We start from the raw sequence: 16,473 nt of genomic DNA on the forward strand, positions 1-16,473 counted from the left end.
GTCTTGTGATGAAGCTGTTGGTTCTGTTTTTTCTAATAAATCGGGCCAACGAAATTGTTCATCTTCTTGGAGGTGAACATCAAGAATCTCTTTACTATTTTCTGCTTTATGTAATAACTGTTTTAAATAGAACTTATTAATAAGAGAACTACATACTTCTAAACTTGTATCATCCATAACAAACAAATTATATGGGAATGGGTGTGGCTTTATCATGAGCCATACAATAAAGGTGTTCTTTTAATAGAACATCGAGTTCGGGCCAGTGACTTTATAACCCTTGTTTGGGTATTCCCTGGCCATATACAATTGAGACATCGGAGCCAAATGACTGGAATAAAACACTGACTCTTCAACTTGTTCTGATACATCGAATGGGTTGTCATTTGCTTCCATTTTGAAGACCTGATTTCCTTCCCAGAACATTAACTGCTGGTGCAGTGTTGATGGTACACATTGAGAAGTATGAATCCAGTCTCTTCCCAGTAAGAGAGAATATGTAGTATCTGCGTCCACAATAAAGAAAACAGTGGAGATCTTTTTTGGTCCGACTTCAATTGTGGCAACCATCATACCTTCAGGCTTGGTCGGCTGCCCCGTAAAGCTTGTCATTTCGAATTCCACAGGAGACAGATCATGAATTCCTTTCCCTAGCTTCTTGAGAGTCTTCAATGGCATAACATTAAAGACTGCCCCATTATCCACAAAAACCTTTGTGATTGGTTTCCCGCAAATGTGAGCATTAACATACAGAGGTTTCAAATGGGAGATCGCACCCTCCGGAATAGGAGGAAACACTATCGAAGGTGTTTCCGACTGAGGCTCGGAATCTGAAGTCTTTGCCCACTCTGTTTCCTCTAATTCATCATCTGCCAAGAATGCCCATAAAGGTTCGTCCATAGTATCATCTACCAGACTCGCCCACATCGGTTCATCTCTCATCTGATTAATCTCTGTCATTCGACAAGGGATTCGTGGTCCCAGACGAGATTTAACAGATCTTGAACTTTCCTCTGTAGTTACAACTTCTTCCTTTGTCTTATCCCGAGATTGAACCGTCAAAGATTCTATACGGAATTCTTCAGGAGATGGATTGATGTTAATCCGTTCACAATGTTGGCATCTAAAACCTCTAATTATTTCATCTGCCATTCCTTTACCTTTCCCCTGTCCCGACGAAATTCCTTTGGTATAGTCGGAAGCGCCTAATCCGTCGTTCGGTTGCTTTCCTGAACAGACCCGACTGGACCGACTTTTTGGAGACTGAATGGCTGCTCCCTGCTCGTTGGTCGTTTGTTCTGTAAAGACTCTAATGGACTGATCTCCTGCCAAGTGGTCGGCTGATTTTTGTTCGTCGGTTAGTTGTTTCGCTGAAGGAACTCGTTTCCCATACTTTGCAGCATACCTGCGTTTGGCATTACGAATCTGTGTACGATTCATACCTGGGAAACGAGGATCTATATCAACGGGTAAAGGCTTTTTATTTTGAGCCCAATTATTCCCGACTGAACCTGTTTTTCTGGTCGGGTGGTCACGCACTAAAACCTTTTCTTTCACCTCCACATTAAAAGAACCGTCTGGATGGTCCCATTTTTCAGCGACTGGCTTTTCAACAACTTTGAGTCGTTCTTCCGGTCGGCCACTGTTTGGCTGACTTCCTTTTTTTGTTCCGGGGCTTGCCTGAGTTCGTTCCCCTGTTTGTCCATCATTGGCCGAACTTGGTTGGACGTCAACCATTGCCGTTGTTACTTTCGGAAATGGTTGCTGGTCTACACCTAGAGTGATGTATTTGAGCCGACCTGTCTTGATGGCTTTTTGAATTTCCTTCCTAAAATGAGTACACTGACTTATATTGTGTGTGAAAGAATTATGCCACTTGCAGTATGGCCGCCCTTTGATTTCTTCTTTAGTGGCCAGTCTTTGCCCCTTTGGAATACAGATCTGCCCATCAGTCAACAGGATATCAAAGATTTCATCAGCTTTCGAACTATCAAACGTCGGTTGCTCCTTTCCTTCAGATCCTGGTACTGGCTTCAATTTGGGGCACACATAAGGTTTTCCAGAAAGGATTTCGGCTGCCATCTCTTCTGACTGATTAAAATCAAAGTCACATGTTTCTGTTCCCATACTCGCCATATGTTGGCCTCTATTACGCCTGTTATTCTGATCTTCCTCCCTGAACAAAGACTCTAAACGTCCAGCCTTAGATGCAAGACTTGCCAAATCCTCAACGTCCAGGGCAGTGAGTGCCTTTCTTAAGCGAGTATGCATATTTCGGACCACTAAATTGGTCATCTCTTTCTCACTGATTACTGTAGGACATCGCCCCTTCATCAATCGCACCCTTTCTATAAACTGAGAAGCAGATTCTTCTGGAAACTGTCTCAATTCTAGTAAATCAGTTAAAGAAACAACTGGTAAAGGATTGAAGAATCTAGCGTGAAATGCCATCTCCAGTCCTTCCCATGTCTGAATTTGTCCAGGAGGCAGACTTACAAACCACGAAAACGCCGTTCTAGTAAGAGATAAACCAAACAGCTGCAACTTATAAAAAGGGTTATTGCCAACTTCTCCTAATTGTGCTGTGAACCGACCAACATGTTCTATGGTGGAAGATCCGTCCTCCCCTGAGAATGCATGAAAATCGGGTGGTCGATAATTCCTTGGGAGGGGATGTTCATTAATGATCCTTTTTGGGAAAGGTCTCTGATATGCAGGGCGGTTAGTCATCTGAGGAGTTAGCCCAAACTGATCCCTTAATATATGTGCAATCTCATCAGGATCTACATGAAAGCGTTGTTGATCAGGAACATGGAAAGGATCTTGCACAGGAATATGAATAGGATCATGTATATATCCTCTAGGCCTGTCCTCCCTTGTATTGTTCGGCTGCGGACTGGACAACCTTGGTCCCAGCGGAACAGTGTTGGGAAACGTCAGAGGAGATTTTCCCCTATCCGTTCGGTTGGGATTTGTGGCACTTGGAAACGCACTATCCACGAATGATGGCCCTGCGAAATTTGTCTGTAATCTGGATGGTGATACTCCTGATGGAGTTTGAGTGGGTTGAAGGCTAACCCTTGACAGTGCTTGATCCAACATATTCTGTATTAGATTTTGTTGTTCACGCAACATGCTCGTTTGTTGCTCACGCAACATATTCTGCATAACCAAAGTATGCTGGTTGTTCATTTGTTGAACATAAGACCACCAATCAGTTGGTGGTTGTGGGTTTTCCCCGGCATTTGGCACAATAGGGGGTGGAACGGATTCTCCCGCCGGTGCCGAAGATGATTGCGGTTGTGAACCTGCCATATGGACCCTTCCGATGATTCGGCCGGATCTAAGACGTATGAAATTATCGCCGGAATTGGAATGAGCAATTGTGTCTTCCTCCCACTGTGGTCGCCAATTTGTTGATGTAATTTTTCAACAAAAATAAAGTAAAATTCAAAGATATAGAAAATATCCTTAAACTTGATTAATTAGTGCCTGAGATTAGGAATCTCTAAACACTGTATGGTACAGAAAATAAACTGGAAAATAAAAGACTGAAATTTAAAGTGGTGATCCCCAAATCTGACTTTGCTTTGTTGAAGTTGATTGAAGATACCTTGCCAAATGATGATGCAAATCCTTAAATATTCTCTAGGAAACTGTACTGAAAACCGTCGCCCGAACGGTTACAACGTCTCCTTCCCAACCGTCTTCCAACCCTTCTCCTGCTGACACGTGTCCTCAGCAGACCAAAATTATCCTTATATTTCACTCTTTGAGCCAACCACAGACCTTCCGCTCTTTTTGCCCGACTTCGTCCTTCGCCCGACCTGCTTCTTCGCCCGACCTCACTTGGGCCGTCCTCCGCATCAGCCGTCTTCCGTCTTTGACCGAAGACCTCCGCGTCTGTCCGTACCTCTTCCTTGCCCGACCTTCCTCTTGACAGACCTCCGCGTCTGCCCGACTTCGGTCTGGATTTGGATCAATTCTTGAGATCTTAACTTTCTTCCTTTTCCCGACCTGCGGACTTCCCATCCTGATGGCTTTCCGTCTCGAGGACCTACCGACCTGAAGACCTTCCGCCCTTTAGTCTTTCCGTCCTGAGGACTTCCCGACCTGAGGGCCTCCCGACTTGCGGACTTCCCGTCCTGATGACTTTCCGTCTTGAGGACCTCTCGACCTAAAAACCTTCCGACCTGAGGTCTTTCCGTCCTGGGGACTTTCCGTCTTGAGGGCCTTCCGACCTGAAGACCTTCCGCCCTTTAGTCTTTCCGTCCTGAGGACTTTCCGTCTTGAGGGCCTTCCGACCTGAAGACCTTCCGCCCTTTAGTCTTTCCGTCCTAAGGACTTTCCGTCTTGAGGGCCTTCCGACCTGAAGACCTTCCGCCCTTTAGTCTTTCCGTCCTGAGGACTTTCCGTCTTGCATTTTTCCTTAGAAATAAACCTATTTTCCTTGATTTCCCCACGGTATCCTTCAGCCAGTTCAATCAACTCTATTGCCAGGCCCATTCTTCTTTTTACCTTGGGCTTTTAACCTAATTCTAAATTTCGTACGTAACAATAATATAATAAATTGTTAAAAATTTTAATAATTAGTGAATTTTATATATATAATGTATTTTTTTTTATGGAAATTTACGTAATTTGCGATTTATTATTTTAAAAATATTTTACATTATTTTTGGGAATTTGTATTTTGAGATTTTATCTAAAAAAAAAAAGATTTTTTTAGATGGAAAAAACAAATAAAAGACTTAGGTAAACAGTTTTTATATATATAGAAAATTACATATTTATGGGCAAATTTTTTTTATTGTGTATTTTTTTTTAATGAAAAATACATATTTATGGGCAAATTTCATTTCATAGTCTAACATTGAATTTTATTTTTTTTTTTGGGTAAATTATAATTTTATAGAAATCTGCCTTAATTATTGAGATTTTTTATTCAAAATTACTAGTTGTTATTGTATATATATATATATATATATATTTATGAACAATGCATATTTATGAACAAAATTTAATTTAATCTTGTGTACGATAATGTTAATTTAAATATTTCATTATCCTTTTCTCGAGAAAAATAAGAGTGAATGACCAAAAAAACAAAAACTCGATTCTATTGTTTAATTTTTATTACTTTATTAAGATCGTAAGGAGTAATTCTATTTTGTTTATATATTATTATTTTAATTTATTTTTTATAAATTTTCAATTATTTTGTTCAATTAGTTTATTTTTATATTTTTTTATAATGAATTTTTTATCCAATTAGTTTATTGAAAATGTAAAATTAATAATTTGTATATGTGTTATTATTTGATAGACTATATTTCTTTATTTAAAATTTACTGTTCATCAATTATGCAAATATTAGTATGTATATTTTTTATTTAGTTTATATTCAAATGAGGATGATGTGTGTAACACCCCAAATTTCATGAGGATATCACACGCCACCACCAAAACAACAATACATATAGACGTACTGTATCTCGATGCCAAGACTAATATAATAAAATTAGACAACCATTTTGTTTTGAGGAAATCATAAAATATTTTTATTAATACCCATTGTTACTTTAAAATATAAAATTGTAGAAGGTCATGCATGCTTGATAATAGTTCATTCCTATGATGTATCAAGTCGATGAAGGTCTAATTTCAACTATGCGTAAGAAATTAAATATACAATGCATGAAATAAATTACAAGCAATAAGTGTTAGCCAAACAACAACTACAACTATCCAAAATTCACGGCTCACTCAATTGATCAACTAACTTGCCAAGTAACTGCTAAGTTTAGCCAAATCAACGGCTCACACAATTATTAGTTAACCTCCCAAAATAACTAACTCTAGCTAAATCTATTGCTATTACAATTTATCAATTGACTTGCGTTATATTCACGACTTATACAATTTACCAATTTACTTGTTAATCAACGTTAAGTCTAGCCAAATCAACGGCTTATACATTTTATCTATCGATTTGCTAATCAATGGCTAAGTCTAGCTATATTCATGGCTTAGACAATTTATTTATCGACTTGTCAATCGGCTTATACAATTTACCAATAGACTAATCTAATATAATCTAACCTATCTAATATATATATATATATATTTGAGAATAGTGTGGAGCCCATCATTCTAAATTCAAAGCACCACAATTTTTGATATTTTTTAATTAAAAAAATATAATTTTATATGAATAATTATAATTTTTTATGGAAAGGTACATCAATTCGAAGTCTTTAAATATTTTAGAAATAATTTATATTATAATAAGAAATTTTTATCGAGAATTTTAGAAAATTGGTATTTTTTTAATGGAAAGTTCTATATTACATATATTTATCTTATATTATATATCGGATATATGTTAAGAAGAGCATGAAGTTAATCATTTTTATTCTTGAATTTGTATAGTTTAAAATTTTGAAATTATTTGATTTTTTTTATATTTTTAAAATTTTTTGTTAAATTGATAATTTTTTTAAATTTTTTAGGTGGATATAAAGTTGAAGCCAGGGAAAAAATGAACGCAAATCTGGAGAATATCAAGCTGAAGGACGGAAATGAAAGAAATTAGAAGACGAAAAGGTTGTATTTTTTTTATTTTTTAAAGTTTTGTTGATTTTATAAATTCGATTTTCTATGTTTTTTTTATTTATTTATATTTATATTAACATTAAATTTAAATAGAATACCTGAAATATTCATATTATATTTTACAATATTGTTATCATTTTTTATTTCCATAAAAATTTTAAAAAAATAAGAATTCTAACGATTATTATTTTTATGTTCTACTTTATATAAATATACATGCACGGGTATATTTATGAATAATATTTTTAAAATATTTTTTTCTGTGTATAAAAATATTTGTAACAAATACGATTTTTAGAAAAGTATAAAAATACGATATTTCATGACAAATAGAAGTTAAATAACATACTGTTATATTTTTAAGATGCCGAGATTATAAGTTTTATTGATTTGGATTCAAAGATAATTTAAATAATATTTTTCTTGAAATATTTTTAAAATGACGATATTATACTCTTTTATTAGAGTATTTTTAACTAAATAATTTTTTCTTTATTCTTTATTTATCATAAAGTATAGTATTTTATACTTTTATTACTGTAAGTATTGTTATTATATTTGTTATATTTATTTAAATTTATATTGTATTTTAATATACAAGAGAAAATATATTTTTATTTTTATATAAAAATATAAACTATCCACATAGCGGCCATGTAGTGCTAACTTGACGGATATGTGGATAATTTTTATTTTTATTTTAATTTTTATATTTTATTTTTTATTTTTTTTATATATTTAATTTTATTTTTATCAATTTTTTTTTGTTAAATAAATAAATAAATAAAAATTATCCCTACGGCGGACACGTGTTAGCCACGTGACGCTGATCTGGCCGACACGTGTCCGCCAGTCAGCTACGCAGATGCTACCTAGGCATTGAGGGCTAAATTGAAAATTTTTTCTAATTATGGGATTATTTTAAGATAGCCCCAGTTACGAGACTAAAATGATAAAGGAGTCCAGTCACGGGACTAAAAAATCAGTTTACCTTATTTTTTTTATATTTTATGGATATTTTTATATTATTTTTTCCCAGGTAATTTCTATTTAGTTTATATTTAATAATAAACTTTGAATTTGATTTATTATTTTATAATATTATTTATATTTAATGATTTAACATTTTTCTTCACAATTATTTACATAAAAATCAGAGGGCTTTATTGCCTAATATTTTTTACTATTATTTTCTTAATATTATATTGTTATATTTATTATAGTTAACTATTTAAATTTATCTCGATTATTAAAAAGAGATAGAGACACGTGCAATTGAAAAAAAAAGTGAGAAATATCACAATCCGGAACAAAAATATAAAATAATATAATTATATTTATATATTATATTAATTAAAAAAAATTATGAGCATTATTTTATATTTAATTTCTGTTATGTTAAATAGTGAGGTTAGATAATTATTATTAACATTTTATAGTAGTAGGTTTAAAACAATTATTTTATTTTACTTTGTAATAATTTTACTCTATATATGTTTTACTAATTATTTTATTTTATTGTATATTTGTTTTACTAATTTATTATTATATATTTTTATATTAATGTTATTATATATTTATATAAGTCTTGTTTACCATTTTTGTTTGTCTCAAAATAATAGTCTTATTTTCATAAATAATCATATCACCATAAAATTATCTCTATTTTTTCATTTTTATTACACAATTGCCACTACTTTTTACACTAATACACTCACATGGACAAAAAAGTTTTTTATTCATACTTTTTACCAACTACCAATATAATATCAATATTTCTTAAATTTCGTGTACAACCCAATTAAGACTATAATTTTGAGACGGATAAAGTATCTAATATTTATATATATATACATATATATTTGAGAATAGTATGCACTTATCATTTTCAATTTCAAACTTTTTGAAAATTTAGAATCTCTTATAATTGAAAAAAAATAATAAACAAATAATAAATTATACTATAATAATTATGAAAATGATAGCAACTACTTCAAGATTTACAATAATGTAAATTATTTTATATATATATATATGGAAAGCTATAATAATTAAAACTATATATATTTAAAAAGTAATTTTCATGATAACTTACATAATTTTGAGATTTTTTTTTATTTTAAAAATATTTTATACTATTTTTGGAAAATTGTAATGTGAGATTTTAGATTTTAGGGTTTTGGGTTTAGATTTTAGTTGATAAATATATTTTTAGATTAGAAAATGAATAAAAGATGTTTATGTAAATTTAATTTTGTTTTATATAGAAAATTGCATATTTATAAGCAAAATTTATTTTATATTGTATATTTACTTTTTTTGTTGAAAGTATATATTTAAGGGCAAATTTCATTCATAGTCCAATTTTAATTTTTTTTTTTAATATAATATAATTTTTTGGAAATTTGCGCTAATTATTGATATTTTTATTCAAAATTATTATTGAAAATATAATTTTATTTTATTCTTATGAATAATACTTATATATGGGCAAAATTTATTATCATATTGTGTATGATAAAATTATGTTTAAAAATTTTATTATCATTCACTTAAGACAAATAAGAGTTATTGATCATAAAACAAAAATTTTATTCTATTGTTCAATTTTTATTAGTTTATTAATATTGTAAATTATAATTCTATTGTATACATATATTACTTTGTTCAATTTATTTTTCATAAATTTCCTATTACTTTTTATTTTATTATTTTATTGATAATGTAAAATTGACGGTTTTGTATATATGTGTTTCTTATTATTATTTTTTTAAAAATAGACTATATATTTTTTCTATAAGTTATTGATATTTTTTCTATTCAGATGAATGATCAATGCAGTAATACTATAAATCAAGGTAACATTATTTATTTTATTCTTTTTTATTATATTTATTTGTTATAAGAAATTAGATGAAGCAAATTATTAGTCTTTTTAAATATAATTATGTAGGTTTGATTGTATTGGATAACAATGCAAATGTATTTATACCAAATATGTATGCTGTTATATAATAGTTAACTTTATATAATATAATATATATATATATTGTGCGATATATATATATTTATTTATGATATAGTGTATGTGTATATACGAGGATAGATAAATAATATATATTTATATATATAGATGTAATGCGCAAATTAATGAAAGAGAAGGAGAAATGAGGGAGTGTAACTGTGTGTTTTATTTCTACATTCAGAGTACATATATATAGAATTTTATGTCCAATGAAAAATATCCACATCTTGTCTACATCTTGTCTACGTAATGTTGATAAAGCACAACGTATGTGATACGTTGTATGTAGGTGTATCTAACATATGCAATTTTATTGTAATTATATTACTTTATTCAATATATTAACTTATTATTATTATTTATTAATTTAGTAATATTATGGATTGTTATTTCCTTAATTTCTATTTTTTTTTATTGATTGCAATACATTTTAATTGATATTAAATTTACTACTTATTAAAATTTGAAATATAAGCATGTATATTAACGAGATCAAGATGAAGGGATGCAATTTTATTGTATTTATATTACTTTGTCCAATTTCTTATTTTATATTATTATTTGATAAATTTTAAATTCTATTTTTTAATACATTATTTTTTTTTTATTACTTTATTGAAATAATTAATTTTTAGTTTTATATTTTTATGAGGTTTGTTATATATTTTCACGGATGTGCATATATATATATTCCTAACTTTTACTATTGTTTCAATAAATTATGTTAATTTAGGGGGTGTATTCAATATAGATTTTGTAGAATTTTGTTGGACTTTCAAAATTTGGGTGTATTCAATCAAGATTTTTAAAAGTCTATTAAAATATAGAGGTATTCGATCAAGACTTTTAAAAGTTTTTTAAAATAATGAGGTATTCAACATAGACTTTTAAAAGTCTTTTAAAATTTTGAGATATTCAACCATCTATAGACTTTCAAAGTCCATGGATTTTAATGGATTTTTGTGAAAATTTTGTATAGAAAATAATATCTCTTGACCATCACAAATTTTGATGGATTCTTAAAATAAAAAAAATAATAATAATACTAATAATAATATATTAGCATTACTATAATATATTATTATAATTTTTAATAAAAGTAATAATTTAAAACTAAAATATATTAGCAAATTATTATGAATATTTTTAAATATATATTTTTATATTATAAATATAATTTTAAAAAATATTATTATCACAATAAATATATATTACTGTCGTTTTTTATTTTCAATTATCGAATACACTATATTATCATTACGAAAACGATGAAATAGATATTTAAATATATATTTTTTTTGAACCATTAATTTATATTTATTTATTTATTTATTTTAATATTTTTTTTAAAAATCATAATATTTATTTATTTATTTATTTTAATATAACCTTTTTATATAAAAAGTAAATATGTATATATTATTTATTAATACTTATATATTATTTATTAATATTAAATATTATCTTATTAATAATTATTTATTATATTTATAAAATTTGTTGTTTGATATAAATTTATATAATTAATATATATTCACAAAAAAATTATTTTACTATCCTACAAATTCCATATAAATTCATACAGAATTCAATCAAATCCGTAAAAACCCATTTAAATCAATTACTAAAATTCATCAAAACTCAACGTAGATTCTGTGAATTTTCTAAATTTACATAAATTCATAAATTTTTTAAAATCCAAAAAAATTCATTAAAATCCCAATTGAATATACCCCTTTTAGTTTATTTTTAACTCATTATTTGATTAATTTGTCTATCATTTTAAAGAATCGTTGGTTCGTATCATCAATATTCCCATTATTTTTAATATGATAATACTTTTCTAATATTTTTAACATATTAAAATTATATAATATTCTATTATGGTAAATGACCATCGATACAAAATCACTTCACAAGCGAAATTTACAATTTGACATTAGTTTTTTTTTTTCTTAAAAACAATTATTGTAAATTTTTATTTTTAACTATATTTTTTTCTCTTAGTTTCTATTCATCATAAAACATTTATTTTGGCTAAACTTTTTTTTTAGTTCTGTAACTGACCCTTTATCATTTTAGTCCCGTAAGTGGAACCTGTCGCAAACTAGTCCTATAAGTGAAAAATTTTCGTTGTTTTAGTCCTCCGGCACCGGAGATGCCCGCGTGGCTCGCCAGAGGCCACGTGCCCGCCAGGTCAGCGACACCTGGCGGACACGTGGATTTTATTTATTTTAATTTAATTTTAAAATTTTTTTATTAGGTCCAATTAAAAAAAATAAAAACAATAAAAACAATTAAAAAAATGAGAACAAAATAAAATAAAATCTATGTGTCCGCCAGGTGTGGCTGACCTGGCGGGACACCTGGCGGACACGTGGCTTCCTGCGAGCTACGCGGGCGTCTCCGATCCAGAGGACTGAAACAACGAAAATTTTTCACTTATTGAACTAGTTTGCGACAGACTTCACTTACGGGACTAAAATAATAAGGGGATCCAGTTATAAAACTAAAAAAATAGTTTACCGTTTTATTTTATATTTTTGTTACCCTTTTATTTTATATTTTTGTTAGCGAAAATGTTGTTATAATATTGTTACATTTATTTAAATTTATATAATTTTTTTATTCACAGAAAAAAATGATTTTATTTATTATTTTTAGAAATATTATTTATATATACACCTGTGTATATCACAAGTTTATTCGCTAGTTTACAATAATGTATATTAATGTTATTTTTATATGAAAAACTATAGTAATTAAAAAAAATTATATTAATAAGTATTTTTATGAAAATTTACATAATTTTGGGATTTTTTATTTTAAAAATATTGTACACTATTTCTGAAAAATTGTAAGTTAATATTTTACGTTAATAAATATTTTTTTAGATTAAAAAAACAAATAAAAAATATTTATGTAAATTTACATTTTTTTTTCATAGAAAATTATATATTTGTGTGCAAAATTTATTTCATATTTTGTATTTATTTATTTATTTATTTATTTTATAGAAAATAGATATTTATGGACCGATTATATTTTGTAGTCCATTTTTTTTTGTAAATTTAATTTTCTAAAACTTTGCCCTAATTATTGAGGTTTTTTTATTCAAAATTATTCATTTCTTTTCAAAAAAATTCCCAACACATTTTCCTAAAAAAATTAATATACTATACACATTTATTATTTTTATATTATCTATACAATTTCTTATATTTCACATCAAAATTTTCTTTAAATTAAACCACAAAACAAACACACTTGTTGCTTAAAATATAATTTTATTTTATTTTTATGGAATACTTAGGGTAAAATTTATTTTTATAGTTTGTATGGTAAAATTATATTTAAATATTTCATTATCATTCACTTGAGACAAATGAGAGTCAATATCAAAAAAGTAAAAATTCTATACTATTGTTCGATCTTTATTAGTTTATTTAAGATCTTGAGTTGTATATATGTATTATTCTTTGATAGCACACATATATATATTTAATTAAGTTATTGATATTATGGATTGATAATTTTTTTATTTATTTATATTGCTTTTATTGATTGCAATATACGTGTTTAGTTGATATTAAATTTAATATTTATCAAATTTTTAAGTATAAGTTTGTATATTTTTTGTTTAATTTGGATTCCAATGAAGATAATGTATTTCTACAAGTTAAATATGAAAATATGCAATTCTTAATATACTATAAAACCCAAAAAGGATCCATTTGAATTGTAACGGAATGAGTAATATATATATATTTGTTTCATATATATATATATATTGTGTAGTATAATTTTATTATTATTATTATTATTATTATTATTATTATTATTATTATTATTATTAAAATAATATTTTAAAAATATGTGCTATTAATAAATTTAAATTTTTAAAAGATATTATAAACTAATTTATTTGAAATGTTTGTACAATTTAAATATTTTAGATTATTTTTTATTTCAACGTATCCGAGTTGAAATCTGGATAACAAGCAATAGGTGGATGTCAGTCACTGCTTATGTTATATTAGTTAGTTATAAATAATGTCAACACTTATTAGGTTTATATATATTTATCATTTCAAATCAAAATATATATCATTACTATGCACAGTTTTCAATAAAAATATATTACTTTTCTCATAAAATATCAAATCAAAATACTATTTAAATAAAAATTCAAATCAACATCAATTTCAAATTAATTTTATTTTTCTTTATAATTTTTTAATTCTTGTTATATTTATTTTTATATTTAGAAATAAGTATTATCAAATATTAGTAGAGAAATGATTGAACTTAATATAATTTTTTTTAATTATTTAGAAAATCATAATTCTTATTATTATATCAATATTGATATAAAAAATATAATTTGTAAATAGGGGCAAATTGAATCCGATTTTGACCTATCGTAAATTAAAAAATATTTTGAATAATTTAAAATGGTTTGATAAATATTTATAAAATAGTGATAGGGATAGAGGAAGGTTTCTTAAGATAATAAATAACTATGAGAATAAAGATATTATTATGTGTGAGATTGATCGATATAATATTTGAGATCAAAATTATCAAACAGCCAGAAGAAATTATCCTAACACTATCTCACGGCTCGATGGAAGTGTGAAATAATTTTTTATTACTTTTTTATACTTTTAATATTTGTTATCTTATCATCCGATTCATTGACTAAAACATAATAGATTGAGAAAGGAATCCAGAAAAAAAATTATTACTGAGTATTTTTAATTTGTACTTTATATTTTTTTACATGATTAAAATTAAATATTTTTTTTCTTTTATTACTTTATTTAAATATAATTTTTATATAATTTTTTTCTTTCAAATAATGGAAATCAAAGAGATGAGGAAAAAGAATAGAAAAGAAAAGCAAAAGAAAGTAATAATTATGACAATAATAATTTTAATTTTAGTTTATATTTGTTATTATTTTTTAAATTTAGTATAATTATATCCTATTTATTAATTTTTATTAAATATAGTTTTTTTTTAGAATATATTTATTTTAAAGGATGAATCATTTTTTTTTAATATGTAATTTACGTATGTTATGTCTATAATTTATTTACAAATTAATTTGGTTACGTTTTATTTTAAATTTACACACACATATACATAATATACTTTCTCTGTTTCAGATGAATATATTCTTTTTTATTTTTGTAGTATATTCAAAAGTAATACTATATTCGTCTCATAAGAAGAACATCATTTTTCTTTTGCATTATTTTACTTAATATTAAAAATATTTTTATACTTGTATAATTTATTCTACAAATGCCATTATATACTAATAGAGGTATTGTTGTCTTTTTTATCTTGATTTGTATTACGTATTGATCTAATAATTAATATTCAAATATCTATACGCAAAAAGCTCATGATACTCTTCTTATGAGACGAAGGAAATAATATTTTATTAGTCAATAAAATTATGTAAGATAATTTTGATAGTAATACCTTTTCAAAATAGCAAAAAAAACTTCTATGGTTTTCCGAATTTATTGAGAACCTCATGTGGTTCTAAAATTCCAAAAAATCTACTTTGGTTTCCAAAATGTCGCATGCTTGCCCCTCTCTCTAAATTTTACTAACGGACGTTAAATTTTATCATATTTGACCGTTATACTGTTATTTACTTGCTCTTCTTTCTTCTTCTCTTCTCCTCAATTGCACGAGATTGTTCTTCCTTTCTTCTCATTCTTCTTTCTCAAAATTCTTCTTCACGCGCACCAGGCTCTTTCTCTTCTTTTTTTTCCTAATTTTTTTTTTCTTCTTCCCCAATTCTTCTTCACGCTGCCCCCACCCGGTTTTTTCTTTTCTTCTTTTTCTCCAAATTTCTTCTTCCTTCTTCTTCATCTCCAATTCTTCTTTGAAGAATGAAGAATTGGAAAAGAATAAGAAGAGAAAGAAGACGACGAGCAGAAACGAGCAAGGAAGAAGGAAGGAAGTGTTGGATTATACTGTAAAGCAAACTTTTAGTACGCTTTTGTATTATTCAATTTCCTTATTAACTGGAATAAATAAATTGTTATTTCACATTGTGTTGCTTTTATTTATGTTTTATATATATTAGCATGTCCACTTATTTAATATTGTAGACAACATGGTGTGTGGAGATCACACAGAAGATCTTGTTGTCAGTTCTTTATTAAATATAAATGGGTTTCACAACTGAGATGGTTATGGACAAAACCATCGGTTTAAGTTGTAGTGTAAACTTGGAATTAGTTTGTCTTGACTACTAGTTTACACTAATGTGCTGCGTCACATTGAAAGGATCACAGTTGAGATATGTTCTTCTATTCTGACATTGAAGAACCAAGATCTCGGTAACTCTGTTAATTCTTAACCTTAGATGAAATAAATTAAATATATGGAATAAATGTTCGTTGCTTTAATTTACCATAAGTGAGAATCCTTAGTGATTCAATATGCTTCGTATTTTGGGCAACTACATTATTCGCATAGTAATTAATTTATTATCATTAAGGCACCATGTCCTGGACATCCAGGTTGATGACATCCCCTTAAGGAACTCAATAAGGATTATTGTATAAACCCTGCAGGTGGATTTAATCCGTACAATAATAAGTTTTGAGTGGTATTACTTAAGGAATTAAAAGATATTAATTAATTAAATTGTCAGAAGATTTAATTAATTAATGGATGTGGAACATCTTAAACATGGGGAATTAATTAAGTTTAATAGAAGCCCAGATTCAATTTGGGTTGGGCTGGGAGTGCAATATTAATTCTTTAATGGAATGAATTAATATTTTATGATTCGAATTATATTC

Source organism: Andrographis paniculata, unplaced genomic scaffold (assembly GCF_009805555.1).
Source record: "Andrographis paniculata isolate CXL003 unplaced genomic scaffold, ASM980555v1 Contig67END, whole genome shotgun sequence".
Lineage (NCBI taxonomy): Eukaryota > Viridiplantae > Streptophyta > Magnoliopsida > Lamiales > Acanthaceae > Andrographis > Andrographis paniculata.